The sequence below is a fragment of the Euprymna scolopes genome, chromosome 29 (genome assembly GCF_053919585.1).
Source record: "Euprymna scolopes isolate OS-2025 chromosome 29, ASM5391958v1, whole genome shotgun sequence".
In the NCBI taxonomy this organism is placed as follows: domain Eukaryota; kingdom Metazoa; phylum Mollusca; class Cephalopoda; order Sepiida; family Sepiolidae; genus Euprymna; species Euprymna scolopes.
The window spans coordinates 21,107,736-21,133,929 of NC_136510.1; the positions used below are offsets into that span (position 1 = coordinate 21,107,736).

General features: G+C 33.5%; 3 non-coding genes across 3 annotated transcripts; all 3 read left to right on the top strand.

Moving 5' to 3' along the window:
* Window positions 1-15,243: 15,243 nt before the first annotated feature.
* Window positions 15,244-15,315, top strand: Trnap-cgg (transfer RNA proline (anticodon CGG)). The gene has a single exon. It is a non-coding gene; the product is annotated as a tRNA-Pro (tRNA).
* Window positions 15,316-18,939: 3,624 nt separating this feature from the next.
* Window positions 18,940-19,011, top strand: Trnap-cgg (transfer RNA proline (anticodon CGG)). The gene has a single exon. It is a non-coding gene; the product is annotated as a tRNA-Pro (tRNA).
* A 6,908-nt stretch (window positions 19,012-25,919) lies between these two features.
* On the top strand, window positions 25,920-25,991 carry Trnap-cgg (transfer RNA proline (anticodon CGG)). Its single transcript has one exon. It is a non-coding gene; the product is annotated as a tRNA-Pro (tRNA).
* The last annotated feature ends 203 nt before the right edge of the window (window positions 25,992-26,194 follow it).

A 26,194-nucleotide genomic window follows, 5' to 3' on the forward strand; every position in this document is an offset into this window, starting at 1 on the left:
TAATAATTTATTTTCTGTTCTTCCTCTTCCAAATTGTCGTCTGCTGCTTTGAATTTTCAACTCGCGCGAACGCGCGTCACATTAAAAACCATCGCGCTACATTGTCATTGGTTCAGCTTTATGTTTCATCAGACGGATTAATTTTCTCGGCGATGCTCGGCTTAATCCGGCTGTTGACGTCATGTTCCGGAGAAAGCCGGGCGTAGGCTGAGTTACGTCTGGATCACTCTCTGCATGAGTATAAACCTTTTTTATTTGTTATTGTTGAGTTATCTGGGGGGTTTTTTCACTGTATTTAGTAGTTTTACGCCGATATAATTCATCGTTCTGTTTATAATTGTTTATTTTTGATAAAATAATTACAACCATTGAACTATAAGTGGTTTGTTTGCCATACTTATAGGTAAATGTGCATTGAACAGATAGCATAATACTTAAAGTTAAATTAAAATTTTGATATTTCTTTAAATTTAAACGCGAAAAAAAAACAATTGGGACGCTGAAAACGTACACAGTAAACAATACATTGTAAAATGCTCTTATGGTTGTCAACGAATTAATATAGATTTATTTGCAAGAAAATTGCGTTAAAATAACTTAAACGCAATACGGAAATAAACGATGTAAAAAAATGCAGGAAGTATTAACAATTTTTTATTTGGATAATTTAAACGCGAAAAAAAATACAATTGGGACGCTGAAAACGGACACAGTAAAACAATACGTTGTCAACGGGTTAAAGTTGATTTATTTGTAAGAAAATTGTGACAGTATAGTTGTAATACAGAATAGTTGCAAAACATCTCCACCCTTCCCATGTTAAATAATAATTTCTAAATAATAGCGATAATATTTTAGTGCGCAGGTAAAATTTTGAAAATGTAGCCATTTATGCTTATTTGTTTACGCTAACTTTTTTACCATACATGATATCACGTGCATCGCTATGGTATAATTATTATCATAAATCGGTATTTTTTTTGGTTTACCGACGCGTCGGCATTCACTTTTGAATTGTCGACTTTTCTAGGTTTTTGGGGGACGCTAAGAACGAATATTGCATTTCTTTCTTGCACAAACGAGTAGTTATTCATATTTGAAGATATTTAGTATCCAACGTAATTACTACAGTTTGGCAAGCAAGATGCCCGCCTGTGCATTTACTAAAAAACACCAAAAAGAGGCAAACGAGCAAAAAAAAAAAAAGAAATTACCCCAGGCCTCCTTTCACTTTCCCATGATTGGACAAATAATTATTTTTATGATAAAAAAAAGACATTTATTTTCGTTTTTTGACACAAACCGATTTTTTTCTTCTGACACGAAATCTTATAATTAAACCCGTCGTAAATTTACCGTTTGCATGATATGAACTCCTGGACCCTGGGACTTTTTGAAGAAATGTTAGTTTCAATAAAGTGGGGGATCACTTTTCTATGATAATTTAACCTAACATGAGAACCCACACGTTGACCCCCCCCCCAAAAAAAAACATTTTGTTTATATTGGGGCGGGGGCGGTGGTATGTCGGCGGCGGCCGGAGGGATGTTGGGGCGTTGTTGTAATTGTACTATCACCCACACGTTGAACTCCCCCCCCCCCCGTTGTTGTAATTGTACTATCTAGAAATGTTTCCTGTGAAGGTGTCTTTTGCAATGAGCATAAATAAAAGACAAGGTCAGACGTTTAAAACCATTGGCGTAGACCTGACATCAGACTGCTTCAGTCACGGTATGTTCTATGTCTCCATCAGTCGGACAGGAAGTTCAGAAAAACTCTACATTCTGGCTCCAAATCAAAGAAGCAGAAATGTAGTTTACCACGAGGTTCTTCAATGAAAAGTTCTACAAAAGGATATGATGAAAAACTGATCTGATCTGATTGTGGTATGTTTTCAGTGTTCAATGTGTTAGATAAGATTTAAACATCGAGTTGAAATTTACTTCCCTCTTACAACATCCACTTACTGGAAAGGTGGCCACAAATCGCGTACCTGTGTGCAGAAAAATCCCGTGCGATGCGCGGGTATCTTTGCTAGTTTATTATAAAAAAGAAAAGTTTCATACATCAAAATACTGTGAAAAAATATAACAACCAGTTAATTATCGAAAGTGTTGAAATTGTTGGTCCTTGTGGTCCATGAACAATGCTCACCGATTGAACCGAAAACGTTCATAATCAGTCCAATTAGTATGTTGACACATCCTCTTTCAATGGTTGCTTTCAACTCATTCATTGTAGCTCGTTTTATGATGTGAATCCTGTATTTAACATGCCCCCCATCCCCTCGCCTCCCAAGAGAAAAAAAATCATAGGAAGGGGTAAAATCTTGTGAGCGTGGACAGTACTCGATACTTTCTCTTCGTCCTAACTATCTGTTTCCCAAGATATGCTCTTACGTCATGATGATAGTGGGGAAGTGCTCCATCGTGTTGGAAGTGCCATTCTTTATTCCTAAACATCTCTTGGAAACCTGGAATACTGCATTCATGTAGAAAGTGTAGATAATTTAAAGAATGTATACATTTTATTAACACACTATATATACATACATATACATACATATATATATATATATATATATATATATATATATATATATATAATTATTTATTTTTACATACAGACACATATATATATAATTATTCATTTTTACATACAGACACAAGTATTCCATGCGTACGCACTCATCAGTGTAAGGTAAAAATTCCCGTCGGTCATAAGATTTGAACCGAGCGGCGAAGCCAACTTTTGCTCGATTTGCCGATCCTCTATCTCAGGCCACCAATCAATTGCCACTGAAACAAACACACACACACATACATACATACATACACACACACACATGTATATATATATATATATAGTCATCCACATACAGTACTGTTTCGCTGTTTCACAGCTCATCAGTGCGGCTAGGCAGGCAACTACCTCAAGCCAGGATTGAAACCCGACAGTTTGTACGGCAGTCAAGGCTCCTAACCATTACGCTATTGAACGAGTAGTGAGTTTAACGATGTTTTGACATCGTCCGAAATACCTCCGCTCGATTTGTTTACACAAAGAGCGTCGCTTATATGCTAATGGTAATTCGTGTTTCACTTCTCAATATGCTCAACTCAAGGTGAGGAGCATTATAGTCATCCACATACAGTACTATTTCGCTGTTTCACAGCTAGAGAGAGAGAGAGAGAGAGAGAGTCAGATTTTGGATTTTAGACCTAAATAGCATCGCATCCGACACTTCGATATTTGATTCTGCCTAGCTACTTTATCTTTTTTCCCCTCCCAGTTTTGTTTTGACAATATCAAATGTCTTTCGCTTTTGTTTGCTTAAAAAATAAATTATTCTGCCTTAAAAATTGAACAACCTTATCGACCGTCCGCCCGCCCTTGTTTAGTTCTTGTCCAAACATTATAATATATATATTGGAGTTTGGAGGTATATGCTGAGCAAAAAAAAAAAAGGTCAATTTTTTAAACTTTGCTCCCTATTATGACCCCTTAACATTTATTATTTGGGGTTCAAATCAAGTTATTAAGTTAGATCCATGTCTAAGGAACCTATATCTAAAATTTCAAGTTTTTAGACCCAAAATTGTCGGAGGAGTTTGGTATATATAAAAGAGTTATATATATATATATATATATATATATATATATATATATATATATATATATATATATATATATATATATATTACTCTTTTATATATATTTATATTTGTATCTCTGTATTTTTTATCTGCTCTTTCCTCCATCCTCCTTATGATTTTACCTTTTTCTTTTTTTCTGTCCTCTTTTTTACGTCTTTTCTTTTCATTTTTAATGATCGCCATAATTTTTAGATCGGTTTCGATACTAGCTAATTACTCATAAATCATCTGCATTTTTTTTTAATTTTGCAATCATAATAATATATTTTATTATATTTAAATGTGTTCTCCAGTATTTTCCTTATAGCATTGTTGTTATATAGCGTTGTTACGCTTTGATAATCGGCGACGCTCGGAAAAATCCGGCGGTTGACGTCATGTTCTGAACAAAGTTACGTCCGGTTCAAATTCTGCATAAGTGCTGAATGTTTAATCAACAGTATAGGAAGTTGCAAACCATTTCCGCATTTTTCTTTCAACTTGAAAAATATTTTTTTCCAGAATTGCGTAGCTTTCAGGGCAAATAAATCATGAAGGTGCCATTTATATCAAAGAAAAAAAAATGAAGTTTTGTTTTCCTATTCTACAAAAATCTGAATAAATAGTAATCTGTAGGAGTAATAGCTGCTAAATAAGGACGTTGAGGTAAGCATTATCATGGTGACGTATAAATCATTGTTCTTGGACGTTCATTGCTTTTTCTATTTATTGTTACCTTTATTCAAACTAATTTGAAACAGTATTTTTTAGACTTAGAATTGACGAGTTAGTAGTCAAACAGACGTCCATAGTAAAGACTCCTTTTTCTGATGCCACAAAACGCAAAACTAACTTTCTTAGGTGAAGATCTCTCTGGGGGTGGCAAGGGTGGCTGATCTCACTTACATATGGTCGTTTTCTTATGACAATCAAGATTTTGATAGCATGTCTCTTCGAAATCGGAATTTTAGGCTATCCGAGGAAAGTCCTTTGTTGCCCGAAAGAGTAACCATGTAAATTGTTTATCTAATATTGAAAAATATATATTGCTCTTTTTATTGAGCACTCTCAATAACCTCGTTAAATTCATTGGCTTTCATTTTTGTTCCATTTAAGCTGGAATAATTATATATATATATATATATATATATATATATATATATATATATATATATATATACTAGCGATGGTTGACGTTATGTTGTTTTGAAAAAAGAAAAACCGAATGAAATTATGAAATAGTCAACGTTTCGTCTCTATATCAGAGGACATCTTCAGGATATTAAAAGGAAAAGTGCAAGCAAAGAAAAAGATCATAGACCATACGAAAATGAGAAGAAAACAGGGTTTGAATCCTACCTATATCGGGAAAGACAAACATATGTGTGTGTATGGGAAGATTGGGTTGTTCAATGTCTATATATACACTTTTAAAAATGCGTTAAATTAATATGCATATTCCTCTCTCTCTCTCTCTCTCTCTCTCTCTCTCTCTCTCTCTCTCTCTCTCTCTCTCTCTCTAAACTTATTCATTTTGTTGAAATATTTAAGGATTAAGGACATATATATATATATATATATATATATATACATATATATATATATATATATATATATATATATAGAGAGAGAGAGAGAGAGAGAGAGAGAGAATAAGAAAGAAGGAGAGAGAGAAAGGGAGAGAGATGGAAAGTGAAGTATGTCGAGTATGTCAACTGATGGCGAAAAACACTTTGTCTGATCAGCGAGAGGGGAGACAACTGATTGCTTCATTTTACGTTGATGTTTATGAATGTTGGGTCTGAACTTTAGGCAGATAGTGATCGGACAATTGTAATTGATATTTTGTCGTGACAAGTTGTAGTACCAGAAAATCAGCACAGCTTTTACACACACACAAACTTATATATATATATATATATATATATATATATATATATATATATATATATGTTCATATATATATATATATATATATATACATATATATATGTATGTATACGTAAGTATATATATATATATATGTATGTATACGTAAGTATATATATATATATATATATATATATATATATATATATATATATATATATATTACACACGCTAATAAAATATAAAGTAATGTAGGGTACTAGCAGAATCCGTAGAAATTCTACGAAATGAGAAATATATTTAATCATCAAGTATGTTTTGATAAAGCTGATATTTTTGTTTGTTTTGTTTTTGTTTTGTTTGTTTGTTTGTTTGTTTTTTTGTTTGTTTGTTTTTTGTTTTTGTTTTTTGTTGTTTTGTTTGTTTGTTTTTTGTTTTGTTTTGTTTTTGTTTTGTTTTGTTTTTTTTTAATAATGCAAAAAATGTTTTTTGGGAGAGCAAAACCAAAACACACTACAAATATGAATTTATAAACATTTCTCTGAAATAGTGGCGATTGTATTTCAAGCACTAATAAATACTCAGAAAGTAATAGTGTGCTACATAGTTCAATACAAATAAAATTATCACATTGTAATAGAAGCTTTTCAATTTACTTTTTTACTACAGCACTTCTTGGCAAAGAATGTTCTTTTCTTGTGTGTGTGTGTGTGTGTGTGTGTGTGTGTGTGTGTGTGTGTGTGTGTGTGTGTGTGTTCGTCAACAATCTAGATTGACAAAAGAGAAATCATGATAGAGCTTCTCTTTATAATACATCGTGTTTGAAGGTACTAGCCATTCAACTTTGCGGACGCTGAAATCTCCACCGATGTGAATTTTGGCCAAGGATTGACAGAAAGGATGGGCTCAATTTGTTCCGCGGTACTCTCAAAGATGGTGACACCATTATCGTAGAGACGGTATAGAGCAAATACGATAAGTGCTGTTCGGAAGCATGTGTGGTAGTTTTAGATGTTTATAAGAGATGTCCCTGCCGCAAGGGATGCCATCCCTAATGTAGGCACATATCCGTGGTGATCATGACGGTTAGGATCGGGGGTCGAGAAATCATCTAAGGAAGCAGCGTTGCAATAACAGACGCCTGTTCTTGTAAGTGAGTAAATATGAAATAGGATAGTCAAGGATTGGAACTTGCTAAGCTAGATTTGGAATTGAGAATTCCAATCATCAGTTAAAATAAATACAGAATGTTGTTGAAAATAAGGAATGTGGAATCGCAATTGTTTAGCTCACACAAAATAGTTAGATATCTGCTTATTGGAAAAGGAATGTAATGATGAAATTTGTTTCTGTGAAAATTAAAATAAGGAATTTAATCGTCAATTGAAATTGTAAACATATTTTGTAAAGAGGTTACTCGAAAAATAGGTTACTGAACTCGGGGTCATGTCAGTGTGGCATGTTTTGCAACGTGACGCATGACGCGTTTTGCTGATGAGAAGGAAAGTATTTCTTCGAAACTCCGCGGATTAAGGACTATCTACTTATCTAGTGTTTCCTTTTCAGATTAAATATGTTTTTAACTCATTTCAAAGTGTTTTTAACATGTTTTATTAACTGTTTGCTCATATTATAAGCTCTATCTCCTATTTGGTTTTATCGAGCTTTTACATCTGGCTGAGATAACTTTAGAAATATTAATTTTGTAATATTTATAATATACTTTAATTTTACCATCTTGATCATTTTGGTAAATTTAATTGTAATTTTTATTTTATATATATATATATATATATATATATATATATATATATATATATATATATATATAATTAGTAAATGAAGTATTTATATATATATATATATATATATATATATATATATATATATATATATATATATATATATATATATATATATTCGGTGCCTGGAAAACTCGTCCCGGGAAAACTCGTCTCGGGAAAACTCGTCTCCGGAAAACTCGTCTCGGGAAAACTCGTCCCCTTTCGTAGGAAAACTGGTCCCTTATTGAATAAATATCGATTGAAAACACATTTTATGATCGTTCTTGAAGGAGATATTGTTTTTTTTAAATAAACTATAGCCATAATATTTTTTTAAAAATATTTTTACTTGTTTAATGTTTTTTTTGTGTTTTTAATAAAAGCGTTTATTATGTTCAAATTGTTCATAAACGAGACCGCATATTTTTTTTATATTAATATAAAAATAATTTACTTATATACTGTTGTTTATAAAAGGGTAAAATCGATTTTTATACCTCGCCGACTATGTTGTTTATTTAATTTATTTGGAATCGTTTATTTGGTAAAGAAAAAAAAAACAGAAAACAAACAAAAAACATGTCGGTCGAGTGTTACGGGAGAACGAGAAATAATGCCCGGTATATCACATCTTAGGGGGTCTTGATAATCGCTAAAAAATAGAAAATTAAAGAAATTACTGAGGGAGATTTGGTTTTAAAAAGAAAATAATAAATTTTAATATTTTTTAAAATATAATTTAGAGAGAGAGAGAGGGGGGGCATAAAACCTATATCTCCCTTCGAAAAGCAACCAACAAAAAATGAAATTTAAAAGATTCTTGATAAACGATCGCGGATTTTTCAATAAAATTGATTAATAAATTTATTTAGTGATTACTTTCTCTCTTAATGATTGATTTTAGAATTTTGAAGTAAAAATTAAAAAAATTAAAAATGAGTTAACTCTCTCGCGCCAAAAAAATATTTCGCTTTTAATTTATTAGTTAATTTTTGCAAAATTTGACAGGACGACAATAAATGTTGATAATTGATAAAATCATAATTTTAAATAACGCATGAGTGCATTTGGTATGACAGAAAACAAAAACATAACAACAAAAAACTATCATAATTAAAAATCAAAACCAAAAGCGTAACGAAGAATCGAATCGCTCCCTGTTTTTTAATTTTGGGTTGTTTTTTTTTTTTTGTTTTTATGACTCCAAAAAACATCGTTAAAATAAGAACAACAAAAAAATTGTAATTAACTTTGTATGGACATAATAAACGCTTTAAAATAAGTTAAACCACTAAGAACTTAGCCAGTTAGGTAGAAAACGGACACTTAGAAAATCGATTTTATTTAAAAAAAAAAAAAAAAAAAAAACATTAAACAAGTAAAAATATTTTTTTTTTAAATATTAGGGGGGGGCTATAGTTTATTTTAAAAAACAATATCTCCTTCAAGAACGATCATAAAATGTGTTTTCAATCGATATTTATTCAATTAGGGACCAGTTTTCCTACCTAGCGAAAGGGGACGAGTTTTCCCGAGACGAGTTTTCCGGAGACGAGTTTTCCCGAGACGAGTTTTCCCGAGACGAGTTTTCCCGGGACGAGTTTTCCTAAATTCTATATATTCAATAGAGAATTGACTATGTAATGATAAATACGAAATATGTATTAATTAAATTTAATATTTAACGTATTTTACGACCGGGCAACGCCGGGCGCCCCCTCTCATCGCTATTAATTAAAACGAATTCAGCAAATGATGTTACAGAATTTTTTTTTTTTTTTTTTTTAATTGACTGCGTCAAAGAAATTCTCGGAAGTGGCCGTTGAAATTTTCCGAGCTAAACATATTTATTAAAAAGGAAAGAAAAAAATTACATGCGATACATTAATAAAAATATAAAAGTAAATAAACATATTTATAAAAACAAAATATCTACGGTTGTTCTTATTATATTTAAAGTCAATACTGAAAAGAAAAAATAATACATCATGAAATATGTGATGCTTTGGGGGGGGGGATCTTGTCAAACCATCTGATTACTATTATATATATATATATATATATATTTATATATATATTTATATATATATTTATATATATATATATATATACATATATATATATAATAGTAATCAGTAATCAGTAATAAAGAACATATATATATATATATATATATATATATATATATATATATATATATATATATATATATATATATATAAGAACAAGTAGTTAATAAAACATGTTTAAAAAAACATGTTAAAATAAAACATGTTAAAAACACTTTGGAAAAAAACATATTTAATTTTAAAAAAGAAGGACAAAAATAAGTGGATCTTCCTTAATCCGCTGAGTTTCAAAGAAATACTTTCCTTCTCATCTTCTCATTATAAGCTCTATTTCCTATTTGGTTTTATTGAGCTTTTACATCTGGTTGAGATTACTTTATAAATATTAACTCTTTAATATTTATAATATACCTTAGATTTGCTATCTTGGATTATCTTGGTAAACTTAATTTTAATTCTTATTTCATATATATATATGTGTGTGTGTGTGTGTGTGTGTGTGTGTGTGTGTGTGTGTGTGTGTGTGTGAGAGAGAGAGAGAGAGAGAGAAAAAAAATAAGATGTATACGTATATGCGCCTATGTGATAATGTACGTAACCATGTATATATATATATATATATATATATATATATATATATATATATATATATATATATATATATATATATATATATCTGTATATATTTACAGGATGGAACGATAAAAGTCTCGCCATAAAGAAAACAACACTATACATTTATTTTAAAACTTTTACTAAAAAAAAAATCAATTCATATAACTTGATTATTCAGTATAGCTGATATCTATTCAATATAGCCGCCTTCTGCCTCAATCATATTAGTAGTCAGTCTCTTCACTATAACGTGCCTCCAGAGATAGGATTGTTTCAAACTTGCATTGACAATGTTAGCCCTTGTGCCATTTTTAACCACTGGGAGGATTTGACGGAAATCACCGCAAAATAAGGTTGGAATGCCACCCATGGGATTCTTGTTTCCTGTGATGTCTTGCAGTGTTCGGTCAATTGCTTCATAAGCACTCTTGTGCGTCATTGGGGCTTCGTCTACAATGATTGCAGAGGTGTCTCTAATTACATTTGCCAAGGCTGAGTTACCAGTAGTTTTGCAAACTGGCTGATCCATTCGATGAGTATCCAAGGGTACTTTAAAAGTGCTGTGAAGAGTGCGGCCACCTTGTAGTAGAGATGCAGCAATGCCACTGAATGCTGTTGGAAGCACAATCTTTCTCATGGATCTAATCTTTGCAAGGATCAAATTGATTACAAAAGTCTTGCCCGTACCACCTGGAGCATCAAGAAACTCGGTGGATGTCGGCGATCTGGCTGGCTTTGGTGTTGTGAGATGTTGCGTTGGTGATGTTCTCGACGTATGACCAAAAGGTCGGGGGAGGAGAGGGCCAGTGAGAGAAGAGTACAAAGTCGTAGCTCCCCTTCTGAAGCCAAACTTTGGTTTCTTTGGACTTGTGGACCGGCACCGACTCCTGATACCACACCCAGGGTCTGTCAACAGCCACCTGATTGCACCAGAGGAAGTCAGCACACTCTTCAGCACATCCAGGTACAGTTTGGTATTGACTTTCAAACCGACTTCGAAGATGTGAGGTGGCATGATGTGGCCTTCACTTGAAACCGCACCAAAGACCATAACCGTGGCCGGAAACTTTGTTTTCGTCACCCTGAGCACGACCCGGTTATTCATAGCAATCTAGCGATGCATTTTGAGGGTTCTGGCAATGGTCCTGTTTTCATAACTTGAATCGGTAGAGAGCATGTGTTGTACAGCGGCGCATTTCCGATCTCGCTCGTTGAATATTGTGTCACGTTCAGACAGGATAGAAGGCTCTTGGGATTTGTACACAACTGGACAACTAGTGGATGGTCTGCAACAAAAAAAAAAGAAAACCGGTTTTCATCAAACGGAAATGGAATCATGTTTTCTTTATTAGGGCGACAATTTTATTGTTCCTCTCTGAATATGCATAAAGATGTGTCCATGCGTATAAATACGTATGTTCGTGTTTCTTGTATGTGTGTATAATGTATGTGTGCACGCATGTGTACCTGTATGTGTATACATATGTATACTTTAATATGTGATTTTATGTCTTTTTTGCGTGTACACGTGAACGTGTATATATCTATATACACGCGCGAGGTGTGGTTATGCGTACTTGTACGTTTTCTTATCTGCATATGCGTGCAGATATATGTGTATGCTTGAATGTGTGGGGCAAGGAGTTATAAAAAAAATGACACGCATTAAAAATTAACGGCTTTGCCAAGCGAATAAAACTGAGCAAAAATTAAATTAGAATTCTTTCTGGCATTGTTCAGAGATTTCTTTTTTTTCTTCTTTTTTTTTCCTTTTCTTTTTTTTTCTTTTTATTCCTTTTCTCTTTTTCTTTCTTCTTTTTTTTTCTTTTTTCTTTCAATCTGTTTCAAAGTTAGGAATTTGGTTTTAAACCCACGATTTTTTTTTCCCCCAACACGTCAACAATAATGGAAATATTTCTATTCAAGATTAACTTTTCCCTAAAATTCCAAATTCTAAACACGTGAAAATTACACCCGATCACATTTCTTTATCTTCAATTAGCCGTTCTCTCTTCGTTCCGGTGAAATTTGCCGGCCGCCATTTTTTTTTTTTTTTCTCTTTCGCTTTGTGTCAGCAATAAACAAATGCATTCAACTATATTCAAAATGTCGTTATTGTTCCATTATTTCTGTGTGTGTGTGTGTGTGTGTGTGTGTGTGTGTGTGTGTGTGTGTGTGTGTGTGTGTGTGTGTGTGTGTGTGTGTGTGTGTGTGTGTGTGTGCGTGCGTAACAGATAATATAATTGACGTTCTTTCTGTGCTTTCTACGCGAAGACGCCGCTCATAAAAAAAAGCCGAGAACGACGCACCGTCTGAGGCTTTGTTCCGCCTGAGCAAATCTGTTGTTTACGGCGCGGACCGTGGCACACTTACGTCATGACCCATGATGACTACGGTATGCCTCATGCGGAGCGTCTCGATCTATTCTATAAACTAGAAATAAGTAAGATGAAAGGAAGCAAACAGGATTACAAAACAGAGGGTTTCTGTCATGGTGGCAAGGGTGCACAACAAATAAAAAAAAATGTTTATTATGGGCGTATGTTAAGTTTTCCCAAAATATTAATGACGTTCCTTTTTATACGCAAGAATAAAGAGATTTAATAAATTTATTCCAGAAGCATACGAACACTACAATATTGTTTGCGTCGAATTTATAAAACTTGTATACTTCATGGTAAATATACAGGGTGCATTAAATAAGTTTGTAGACTTTTTTTCATATGGGCACTTTTATCTCTCTCTCTCTCTCTCTCTCTCTCTCTCTCTCTCTCTCTCTCTCTCTCTCTCTCTCTCTCTCTCTCTCTCCACTGGACATTCAAGCATGGACGATTTTCACTGAAGATAACTGCTGGTGAATCTGAGACACTCGAAAGAGCCTCTGTCTGACCAGCAACATCTAAATAACTTTCTAGTCTTGCTTTTTCGGAAACGTTCAATTTTTGACCACCAAAATATTTTTTTCAGTCGTATTACTTGAATTCATCAAACAACTATTCTCCATCTTCAGTGTCATTTGCACAACGTTTCGATCAATGTAACCTCCGACCTTCTTCAGTTGCATCTTTATTGAACTCGGGAATGTTTCTGTTGAACTCAGGAATTTTGGCAGAATTTCGAACGGAATCCTTTGTTTACTTCACGGGGTAGCATGTTCTTGTTCCTGTTAGCCATGACTGGATAGAGGTCCTAAGTAATTCGCAATTGTATTTTTCGGTCGCCTACACCGAGGATTGAACCTTCAACCTTCAGGGGAATATTACATTCACAATTGATTTTTTTTTCAAGTACTCAAACCTTGCGAAGGTTACATCGACCGAAACGTTGTGAAAATCACACTCAAGATGAGAACAGTAGTCCGATGAATCCAAATAATACGAATAACCAATCCTCATCTCAAAAATTCAGAAATAAACTTTTTGTTGTTTTGTTTTAAAATAAGTTTTGTTTATTCCGTGTTACTGGTGCTACCAGATCAGACTGTCTGAAGATATTGGCTTCTTGAAACGAAATGCACCTTACATTGATGTTTTTTTGGGGTTTTTTTTCTTCCTTTTATGTTCTGCAAAACCAAAAACAACAATCCACCTTTTCCTCCTTTTCCTTTTACCCATTTCCCGTTTCTCTTTCTATCTACCCCACTACCTGACTGGTTTCCTAACTTAAAATGTTCCCCTCTCCTATTGCAAAACTCATTCATGTTTTGCAGGGCAGGGAACAAAAACGATAAGATCCACTATAAAACAACCAAACCAAGCCAAACACTACAAACTAATGATTGAAGATACAAAGGGCTTGAAGAATAAAAACCTTCTACAAAATAACTGGATGCAATAAGAATACTATTTTCAAAATAACTAGATTCGGCATTAAATTACCCGAAAAGGGTTGATATGCCGTAAAACAACCAAACCAAACTCTACAAATAAATATTTGAAAATATAAAGAACTTGAAGCATAAAAACTGTTTCTAACATAACTGGATTCGGCATTAAATAATCCGGAAAAGGGTTGATATGCCGTAAAAATAAACAACCAAACACTCAACCTATTCCGTGTTACGTGTTCGATTATTATTTTATCGGGTGGGAGGGGGTGCACTCACGTATTCCTAAAACCATCTTCATATTGATGGTGCAAATAAATGAAACGTTTTTTAACGTAATCTCTCGCTTGAAAACGATACTATAAATCAGAAATTTAAATGCAAAATAATTAAATATCTTGGGAGTTTTAATAACTAGCTGCTTCCAATTTTTTAAAATGACATTACCTCTTTATAAATGTTCAAACCGTCCCTTAGAGACTTTGGATTATTACATACCAACCGTGGATATGTTCTCAACAATTATTCCGTCAGGATCTGTCCAGGTATCTGTCGGTGTCCATGTATCTGTCGGGCTAAGGTATCCATCCTGGTTAGTCCTAGGCGGCCCACTCTCCCAGGCCTTGCCTCCTGTCTTAGAGACGGATTAAGTTTATTGCTTACTGCCTGGGGCGCTTGACCGATGAATGCCGACGGGTCTGCTCATGCAATATCTAAAAGGTCAGACTGTTCCTTCTTTAGGAGTGCTGGTTTGACTCACCCCATCAACGGTGGGAATGAAATAAATACCAACTCTTCAACCTAATATTCACGGGCAACATGAGTTGAAATATAATGAAGTATTGGAAAAATACTGCTAAGTCTGCCGAAACAACAATGGGCTCCCTCTAGCGGGTTAGAAAACTTATCCATAAGTAAGAAACCAAAATCCGATATCTCTATAAAGCTACATGCCTGGAATATTGTTGCCACATCTGGGCCGGTGCACCAACCACCACTCTCTCCCTTTTGGATAGAGTGCGCAAAAAAAAAAAATAGTCCTACATCTATAATGGATCAGCATATTCTTTTCGTTATTTTGACTCTCGAGTATATATCCGATACAGTTAATCAACCGAGAACCACATCACTCTATATAAAAGCATATAAGATATCAACGGATACACACTCGAGAGTCAAAACAATGAAAAGAATATGCTGTTGTCATGCCTCTAATCATAAGTAACATACGTTTGATTCTGTAAATATCGGATGTGAAAAGAACAGCCATCTTTGTTCACATTAATTACAGCCTAAAAAAATGTTGTTGTTTTTTTTTCAATTTTATAAGTTAATACATTTTAATCAATCCGACAATCACCACTCCTAGAAATTTGATACGATTTAAGCACTCAATTATTCTAACTAAGATATCTATATTTAAACATAGCAGCAACATACCAATTGGCTCGTTGGTCTAGGGGTATGATTCTCGCTTCGGGTGCGAGAGGTCCCGGGTTCAATTCCCGGACGAGCCCAATGATTTTATTCTGAATTTGAGTCCAAAACTAGTATCAAAATGTTTGACACCTGTGCATTACTGCTACAGAATACTTTCTTGTTTTCATTTTGATCTCAGAACGGAAAGATTTTAATTTCAGAAGTTGTTTAATCACAGTAATGCACAAGTGCCGAATTTTCTTATTTTAACTCAATAAATGTTCAAATAATTAATGTTTTATTGCGTTTAATTAGAATTTTTTTAATTTTATTTAATTCAATAAATGTTCAAATAATTAATGTTTTATTTCGCTTTATTAGAATTTTCTTAATTTTATTTAATTCAGTAAATGTTCAAATAATTAATGTTTTATTTCGTGTTATTAGAATTTTCTTAATTTTATTTTAATTCAATAAATGTTCAAATAATTAATGTTTTATTTCGTGTTATTAGAATTTTCTTAATTTTATTTTAATTCAATAAATGTTCAAATAATTAATGTTTTATTTCGTGTTATTAGAATTTTCTTAATTTTATTTAATTCAATAAATGTTCAAATAAGTAATGTTTTATTTCGTGTTATTAGAATTGGTTTAATTTTATTTTAATTCAATACATGTTCAGAAAATTAATGTTTTATTCCTTGTTATTAGAATTTTATTGTTTTTAATTTAATTCAATAAATGTTCAAATAATTAATGTTTTAGTTTGTTATTATAATTATTATAATTTTAGTTGAATTCAATAAATGTCCAGATAATTAATGTGTTATTTTGTGTTATTAGGATTATTTTATTTTTAATTTAATTCAATAGATATTCAGATAATAATTTTTTTTATTTTGTATTAGTTTATTGTTGTTTACATTTTCGGGCGGATAATCGAAGTGTTTTATCTTTGTTCTGAAATTGAATTGTCTCCACCTGTTCTGAGATCTTCAAAATGAAAACAAAAAAAATAACAGTAATGCACGAGCACCAAAGGCTTTTATTATTGGGATTATTCGTGTGTTGTTATCATAAAAGCGGCTGTGTGTGTGATGATCGTCTAAATGTTCTGTCTATTTGTGATATGCTCATATTTAATTGTTCATATTGCTTGTGTGTGTGTGTGTGTGTGTGTGTGTGTGTGTGTGTGTGTGTGTGTGTGTGTGTGTGTGGTACATGTACTTTGGACATACCATCATGCGTCGTTGATGTTGGTCCACCTGGAATGCATCTCGTGTCTTGTAGGGAAGGCTGCTAACCTGTTTCGGACGAAGATTCAATCACCCCAAGACGATGAATTGGTTTTATAGTTTTTATTCACCTTCCAGATGTCGATCGCAGAAGGATGGAAAGTGAATCTCTGGCCTGCGTGGTTTACTTCCACACACGTCAGCATCCCCCCTCCAATGAAGGGGAAGGAACGACTGTTAAGCCGTCCGTTGTCTTCTATGTCCAAACCCAATCTCTTCGATCCAGCTAACCTGATCACGTGACTCACACGCAAATCTGATCAGCTGACCCTCATTTCCGGTAAACGTGTTTATAATATAATTTGCACACCTCCCTCTCTTTCTTGGCGAACTCGGAAATGTGCATATAATTCTGTCTGGAACTCTTTATTTAACCCATCCGTGTAGTTTGTTCTTGTCCTACCATTCTAAACCTAGAAAAAGTCTTAAGTAATTCTTCATTATCTTCTTAATATTGTACTAACAGAGGATCGAATCTTTAATTTTCAGAAGACTGCTATTTAGAACTGATCACACTAAGCACTTTTATCCTTTGAGTCACGGTAACTAGTGGAAATGACGTGCAAGCTAACTCTGTAAATTATGCTTAATTAATTAATAATTGCAATTAATTAGTAAACTAATTAATTATTACTCTTATTTCAAAATTATCTAATTTGTGTATTTTTATGTCAAAACTATTATAATTTAATTGGCATTACAATGATGGAAATTTCCTATCTGTCTATTTGGAGTCGAAACTAGGCTATTTGGGGGTGCCTGTGTAGATTGGTGATCTTCTAAATCAACGCATTTCAGGTGAAAACATTATTACACACTTGCGTGTCATGTCGAAATTAGTATAAATTCCAAACGTTACGAAAAATGATACAGTAAAAAAGAATTCTAGATCTAGTTTTTAGAAGAAAAAAAAATCGTCTGAAATAACGGTCCGACATTTTGTATTTTAAAATAGCGGATTGTCAAATTGATCAATTGCAGTTACCTCCCCTGTATTTTCATATCAAAACTCTATTAAGTAAATAAACCCGATGAATTATATTTTTATGATGTTGACCCAAGGTTGGGATCACGGAAGGAAAACACGGAACACGGTATAGGTGTAAGAAAAGATATATTAATCGAAAAGGTTACAAAGATAGGATAAAGGGTAAGCGGAGCTTACTATTCAGTGGGGTCCATTATGAGTAGTTGTATGTGGTGTGTACTACTAGTACTCCTGCTGATTCTACGGTATTAGGATACTGCTAACTGGGAGGGTTATCTAACAGCGTAATATAGTACTGGAAGAGTCCATCATGCAGGTAAGTTTCGGTCTCACAGCATTTTATTTGGAATTATTTATTTTCTATTGGATCGTTTTCGTATTTTTTTAAGTGTATACTAATTCCGACGTGACACGTAAGTGCGTAATAACATTTTCACCTGAAATGCGTTGGTTTAAAAGATTACCATTCTACAGAACGACTTATATTTTTTTAACTTACATTCACTTCAGACAAGGTGCATTGCCACTGAGGCGCAGGGTGCTATTATGGATTAGGGACAAGATTAATAGGGGCTTTCTAAAAAGGGAGTTGTGTAGCGAGATATTTGATCACATTACCTTGAATGTCTGCATGGTGGTTCAGCAAGGGAAAAAATTTAGAGGGATGAGTGCGAAGAAAGAAGGGACCTTTATGGTAAAGGGGTTCGCTTTTGCTGATTGTCGAGTTGGTCGGGGGTATTTACGTCAAAAGGGCACAAGTGAAGCAATATTGCCGTGGCACATTCCATCGAAGTACTTGTAAAACAACCGCAGGGTGCAATATTGCGGCGATGGGACAGAAGTTGGAGGGTTGTAGACAGTAACAGTATATATTAGATTATAAGCTCTTTTATTACCCAATCTAAGAGGAGGAGGAGGGCAGTTTTTGGTGCACCAGCCCGGATATAGTAACAATACTCCAAGTCCTGGTGAATAATGGCTTTGTAGAAATATAAGATACTAACAGGGGAGAGAAGTTTTCTAGCTGAGTAGAGAGAGCCCACCTTCTTTGCAGCAGACTTGACAACATCTGATATATATCTGTTCCAATTCATGCTGCCTGAGAATGCTAGGCGGAAAAGTGTGAATGTTGAAACGTCGAGTTGCGTAATATGAGAGGGAAATAGGCATTAATAAGAAAGGACCATATCTTGTTTGTTTCCTTTGTCCCGTCTGCAAAGTAGAAACACCGGAAGTCAAAAACAGCAGACAATCTTGACTTTTACAAAACTTAAATCTAATTTGATTTTATACTTTTTGGTTTAATAAACAAAACATAAACCTTTAATCAGTCTGCAGATCAGTATCTGAGCTTCCCTCGAAATTTGATAAGATTCTAATACTTTGTTATTATAATTGAAATACTTATCTTTAAATATGGATTGTGTATATCAGGTGGCTCGTTGGTCTAGGGGTATGATTCTCGCTTCGGGTGCGAGAGGTCCCGGGTTCAATTCCCGGACGAGCCCAACCGATTTATTTTTTTTTTTAATTTATACTGAAATAATGTAAGAATGGTTTAGTGGTTTTGTATATTTCGCTTAATTTAAAAATTTGGTGTAATTTATCTATTTAAAAAAAAAAAACTATTGAAGCTCACATAGGAATGAATGTTGTTTTTCTTTATTATTTTTGTTTGTTTTGTTTTGTTTATTGTTCGTTGTGGTAACAAAGCGAGTTCTTGCAGTGAGTGTTTTTAAGGATAAATCAGAGATCTCAGTTAAGCATATTCATTGAAAGTAACGAAAGGGTGATAGATATACAGATATATACAGATATATACAGATAGGGAGAGAGAGAGAGAGAGAGAGAGAGAGAGGAAGAGAGAGAGAGGGGGAGAGAGAGGGGGGGAGAGATAGTAAGCAATAGGGAATACCATTCCTCTCTAGATTAAGATGTATGTTTTGAATTCTGTCCAATCAACAAAGAGTGCCCCGAATGTTCTGTTATGTCTCATTTTTTTTTTTTCTATTATTATTTAATGAAGACCCTGTTTCAAAAATATAAGAATTATTGTAAAAGTAAAGAACCCGCTTTTTAACAGGGAAACCGAAAAGGTCCGGAAGAAAGGCACAACGCGGGACTTAGTAGAAAACAAAAGATATTGAACTAGCAGGACCCGTTAACCGGCGTTGCCCGGTGGAAGCATGACAGATCCAGAACAGAATCGTTAAAGGACCCCCTCGAAAACAAACTACGGTTGCTGTTGGTGGCCATTGCCGTCCCTGGAAAATAGCAGACGCTGGCGGCCGTGGCCCAAATGAAACAATCTTATTTCCACTGTCGGGCATTGTTTTTCAGTGGCAGCTAGTTGAAGCCACTTTCTGTGATTGTCAGCGCTGTTGGTTACTGGCAATTAGTGTTGGTTTGAGGCGACAACCTGCAAGTACTGGCTGATTCTAAAGAAAGCGTTTATTAACTCTTTAGATTGATCGAAAACAGTAGATAACTGCGTTTTATTGATGACAGTATCTTTCAAATCGACTATCGTTTTTCTTCTCGGTATATCGCACGCATTTTTTTTTTTTCTCTAAAGTAGTTCTAATACATCTTCTAAATAATAAAATATTCCACAGAACGTAAAAATATATTAAAAAGGAAAGATAAAAACAACTAAAAGGCGTAGTTACACGCCAGTCTGACTGCTTAGTGTGCAGTGTATAGAGAGGCATGTTCTTCCAGTGTTTATAGTAAGAGGAAAAGCACCACAACAAAACGGAATAACTATTGGTTTTCCGGGGAAACAATTGAATTTTTATATATTATTTTTTTTAGTATTAGAATTGGTACTTGTACAGTTTAATCAAGACATTAAAAAATGAAAATATCAAAAAAAAAAAAAGGGTTATATTGTACGTATCAGTTTTGAACTGAAGATCTCTGAAAAAAATCATTTAATTTGATCGAGTATTTTTTGTGTTTTTTTTTTTTTTACAGCGCGTTTTTATAACAGCGCGTTGAAGGTAGCCATCTTTGAAATTTTTAAACACGCCACGGAGAGTTAACTCAGTTTAAAGCACCGACACTCCCTCCCCATCTTTAATACTAGTTTCTCTTCTTAAAAATCGAAACATGACTACCTTTTGCTCGGTATCATAACAAATTGTTTTTTCATTGTAAAAAAAAAAACTACTTAATGAAATAAAGTGAATTCTTTTTCCGGAGAACTTCATTCCAAAACGGATACGTACAATATAACCTTTTTTTCGATATTTTCATTTTTTAATGTCTTGATTAAACTGTACAAGTACCTCAGAATTTAATGATTTGAGAACGTTTTGAGAACTGTGTCGAAAAAATGCGTGTTGAAAGCCATTTATAAACATTTTTTGAAATATTCTTATAAATTTTCACAGTGGTTATAATTTTTTAACAATTTAAACAATGTTATCTTTTTATATGTCGCATGCCTAAACCTGAGTAATTAGAATGCAAGGAATGCATAATTTGAATTGAAAATAGAAAGACTCTTTTATGGGATTCACAGCGAAAATCTCTTGACTCGTTTCTTATAATTATTACAAAGATTCGTTTATACATTAGATCCATTGCTCTTTCTACTTCTCGTCATGTTGGCTCTCTTGATCGCTCCAAACGCTTTCTCGTACCTAACGCTATTCTGTAACTTTACAATTTTACTGGCAGACCATGCATGGAGTATTGTTGTCACGTGATGTTGCTAGTCTCAGTCTTTTCAATAAATACTATTATGGTATATGTTCATTATTAGTATTTTCGAGATTAAGGTCAATAGGAATCTATTTTTGCGGAATCATCTTTTGTTCTTGTTAGCTCTTTACATTAAACGGCATAACGCATTGTCTGGAGCGATTTCCATTAAAAACATATATGATGTTACTCGTCGTTTTGGGTTTCGGTTGAGAAAGTCCTTTGCTTTGACAAGATCCTACGACTGACAGTCAATAGAAAAATCGTTGCATCATTCCACTGCTCCAGAAAGTAACTGGCTCTTGATACAATCATCTACTTAGATAAGAGTCAGGTACGTTCCAAGATGAACCACTTCTGCCACATCTCGGAAAAAGCGAGTCGGACCACTCTTTCTTCCCTTGACAAAGCACTAAATCTATTGTGTCTGGTTTATCAGTGTAGATGTGGAACTTTACATATCTCCAAAGAAAATAATCCAATGTGGGTTAAATCGCACGATTAAAGTGACCAGTTTACAAATCCATTTCATGAAATTATTCCTTCATCAATTGCTTCTCTCAGTAAATTGATTGTATCATTCGCAATTTGCAAACGCTGCTCGAGTGCCAGTCACTTCATGGTGAATTGCCAACCCAAGCTGAACTCAAAATAACCGATAGTTGCCAAATCTGCATGTAAAGAAAAAAGTCGTCAATTTAAAGTCCGCCGCCTCTAAAATAACACCCTATATATCCATAAAAACCGGACTTCCATTTCTCGTTGATTATAAGCGTGTCTAAGCTTAGAGGATTGGCTTCTTAATAATGACGTTTTTCATAATCTTGAATCACCAAAAGATTAAGTCGGCGCAGTTTATTTTTCAGTCGATCTTCTTGTTCTTCCGATCCAAAAAAAAAAGACGAAACGGCGTCGTTTTTTTATTCTTCGACGTCGGTCCTGCTTTATCTTCTGATAGTAAATGTTTGGCTGCCAATGACGTCGCCTCAAACCAGGTCGGTGCTACCTGGTGACATCGTTATTCAAATTTATGTTGATTCACGACTTAGACCGGCGAAGGTAAATAAAAAAAAAAGGACAAGTCTGTTTGATGATGAGCTTAAAGAATGAATTGATAAAAAGGCTGGAGCGCGTACAATATTCTGCTCAGAGGATACGCATATTAAAATAGTGTGTGTTTATTTATATATGGAGGATTGTGTTTACATATACACACACAAACCCAAACGCAAATATATACACACACATAAAATGTATATAAATATGTATATACTAGCGGGAACTGTGGAAATTCCACAGGGGACTCATTCATATGTAATATACGGATGTTGGCATTCTGTATGGAGACGCCCTCATATTATTGTAGCTCTTTTGTTAAAGCTTCAAAAGTATTTATTTAAGCTCACAGGGACGCTCTGTGTAGCCCGATCGTAAAGTATGCTTAAACATGATATTTTAATTCTTGCATATTTCGTTTATATTATTATAAAGTTGATGTCCTATCAATTTTTATATATTATAAATTTGCGATTACTAAAATTAATATATATATATATATATATATATATACATATATATATATATATATATATATATATATATATATATATATATATAGACTTGGGAGCATCAGCTTGAATCGACACCGAAACCAAAACTTATGAATACACACACACACATACACACACACACACACACATATATATATATATATATATATATATATATATATATATATATATATATATATATATATATATATATAAAATAGAAATAAAAAATACCAGCGGTGGTTGACATTATGTTTTGAGAAAAATAGAAAAACCGAATGAAATTGTTAAAATAATCAACGTTTCGTCCTTATTTCAGAGGGCATCTTCAGGATATAGAAGTAAAAATCCCAGAAAAGAAAAAGTCATAGATCATACGAAAAAGGGAACAGTTTTTGAATCCTACCCATGTCGGGATGGACAAACATATGTGTGCGTATGGGAAGGTTGGGTTGTTCAATGTCTATATATACACTTTTTAAAATGCGTTAAATAAATATGTACATTTTTTTCTCCTGTAAACTTATTCATTTTGTTGAAATATTTAAGGAAAAACGGTTAGCCAGGATCTGTTTTGATATTTTGTTCTTTGATTATTATTTTCCCTATGCTAGGGGCTAAATGGTAGAAGCCTTTTCTTTGCGTAATAGTATTAGTATTCAATATTAGTGCTGATTCTAAAAGTCTTCTTTTAGCTCTATCTATCACGTATTTAATAATTTTCACATGATCTAAATTAAATGAGTGATCGTGTTCTGCACAATGGCAAAAGAGTGCATTTAGGGGGTTACCATTCCTTATATCTCTTTTATGTTCGTAAAGTCTTCATTTCAATTTTAGCTGTGTTTCACCTATGTACGCTTGTTGACAGTTGTTACATGGGATGGAATATATACCGGCGTCGGATGTGAAGGTTTTGGGAGAGTGCTTGGTAGTTTTTAATATCTGTTTTATTGTTGTGGAAGTTATTTGTATCAAGTGAAAACCAAGTCTATTAAGAATGTCGTAGATTTTTGTATGTTTGGTGTGGGTGGGAATGAAAAGATGTCTGTTTAATAGTGAGGTATTTGTTTTATTTTAAATAATATTTTTAAATAGTACAGTATTAACGAGGCTATTATGTCGAATAAGTAATATAATCGAGCTAATTATTTAAAATGATTTAATGTGATATGCTAATAAGCATAACTCAGTCGATGTATATGTGATGTGAAGAATGCTATATCTACAAGTTACACATGAAAATAAATGTCTCCTTTGACAGAAGTATCCTACAATGGGCATTAATTTTTCTTGACCAGGAGAGGTGTACACGCACTATAGACACTATATTTCTTTGACCATAGGGAATTGTACACATAGACAAAAACGAACGCTATTACTTTATATATATATATATATATATATATATATATATATATATATATATATATATATATACATATATATATAGAGAGAGAGAGAGAGAGAGATAGATAGATAGAGAGAGAGAGAGAGAGAGAGAGAGAGATGTTGGTTGTATGGTCATTTAAAGAGTGTATACATTTTATTTGGACACCCTGTATATATAACGTTTGAAACGTTACTCTCCAACTGTCATTCGGGAGTTGTACACACTGACAAACACACACACGAACGCTATTACTTTATATATATAGATATATAGCTTGAGTTCCTTCACCTATAATCGAAACCGAAATCAAAATGTATGAAGAATTTTTGGTAAAATTATTACAAGAAATGGAAGTCCATAACAATTAAACAACAGCCACTCGGGTGCAAACGTGACACACAGAATAAATAACACGCACGCTATCATATTAATTCATAGATATGTGTGTATATATATATATATATATATATATATATATATATATATATATATATATAATTCACTTCGTGTGTGTGTGAGAGAAAGAGTTCCTTCCTCCTAGGTTGCCAAACGGCCGAGCCTATCTTTTGCAAATTTCACAAAGGTAATTTATATGTCTGGCAGTGTTCTTAGATATGTTTTATTCAGACAGCCGGTTACTTACCAAAAAAAGGTTAATTAAACTATAGAAGCACATGTTAAAAACTTAAGTTCTATAATTGAATACCAACCCCCAAAAAGAAAAAAAAGAACGAGAAACAAAAGTATATTTTGTAAACCGCTTGTGTAAGCTTACTGACAGCATAATTAGCGTCCTAAATTATGGAAGAAAAAAAAACGAGCGAATCTCTTAGTAAAAAAAAAAAAAACAGCGTCAGTTTTCGGGGGTGCGGAAAACATATATCACAGTTAAATTTGTTTTATGATATGAATAACTACGTTGTTAGAAATTGGGTTCTCATTTGGCGTTAAATTTATATAGGAAAGTGATCCCCCACTTTTTGAAAAAGTAATTTCTTCCTATCATGAAGACTACTTATCTGCCCAAAATGTAAATATGATATTCGTTTTCAGCGCCATCGAAAATCTACAAAAGTCATTTTAACGTTTTTGGGGGAGTTGGGAAGAAACTTGACATTGACCAATTAACCAAACAGAATAGTTTTCGTAAATATTTATTCACCCCTCCCCCCTGCCAGTCATAAGGAGCTACCGTAAATTAGGAACTATACTATACTATAACTATTCCTATAAGTAGGGAATTAGCCAGCGAGATGTTTTCTTACATTACGTTTATATGTATACATGCTAGTACAGTCGAGGAAGCAAGAAACAGGAATGGAATTCCAAACACTAGCAGACGGATTAATTTAGTAGAGTCCATTCCTCACACAGACAGACAGACAGACGGGCAAGGTCACACACACACACACACACACACGCACACGCACGCACACACACATTTAATTGCATCTTTTAACAATGTTAAGCTTTTCTTATCTTGATAAGTTTGCCTTGTATAAAATATATTTCTATTTGCTAGCTTCATTTTTATTTATTTAATATATAAAAAGAGATAGATAGATAGATAGATAGATAGATAGAGAGAGAGAGAGAGAGAGAGAGAGAGAGAGAGAGAGAGAGAGGGAGAGAGACCGAGATTAATACATTTTAATCAACCCGACGATCAGTACGTACCACTCCTAGAAATTTGATACAATTCAACCACTCTATTGTTATTCTAACCTAATAGTTATATTTAAATAAAGCCACCAAATCAACCGTTGGCTCGTTGGTCTAGGGGTATGATTCTCGCTTCGGGTGCGAGAGGTCCCGGGTTCAATTCCCGGACGAGCCCTATTGTTTTATTCTGAATCTGAAGCAAATAATAGTGTTAAATGTTTTTTTATTATTTGAATTACTGTATATTTTTGCGTATAAGGCGACCGTCAAATAAGACGAGGTACAAAATTGGAGCAAATTTTCATAAATTTATTATATATCGGTTGTATAAGACGACTGCTAAATCACGAAACCACGTTTGTTTAGCCTAGGCTGGAG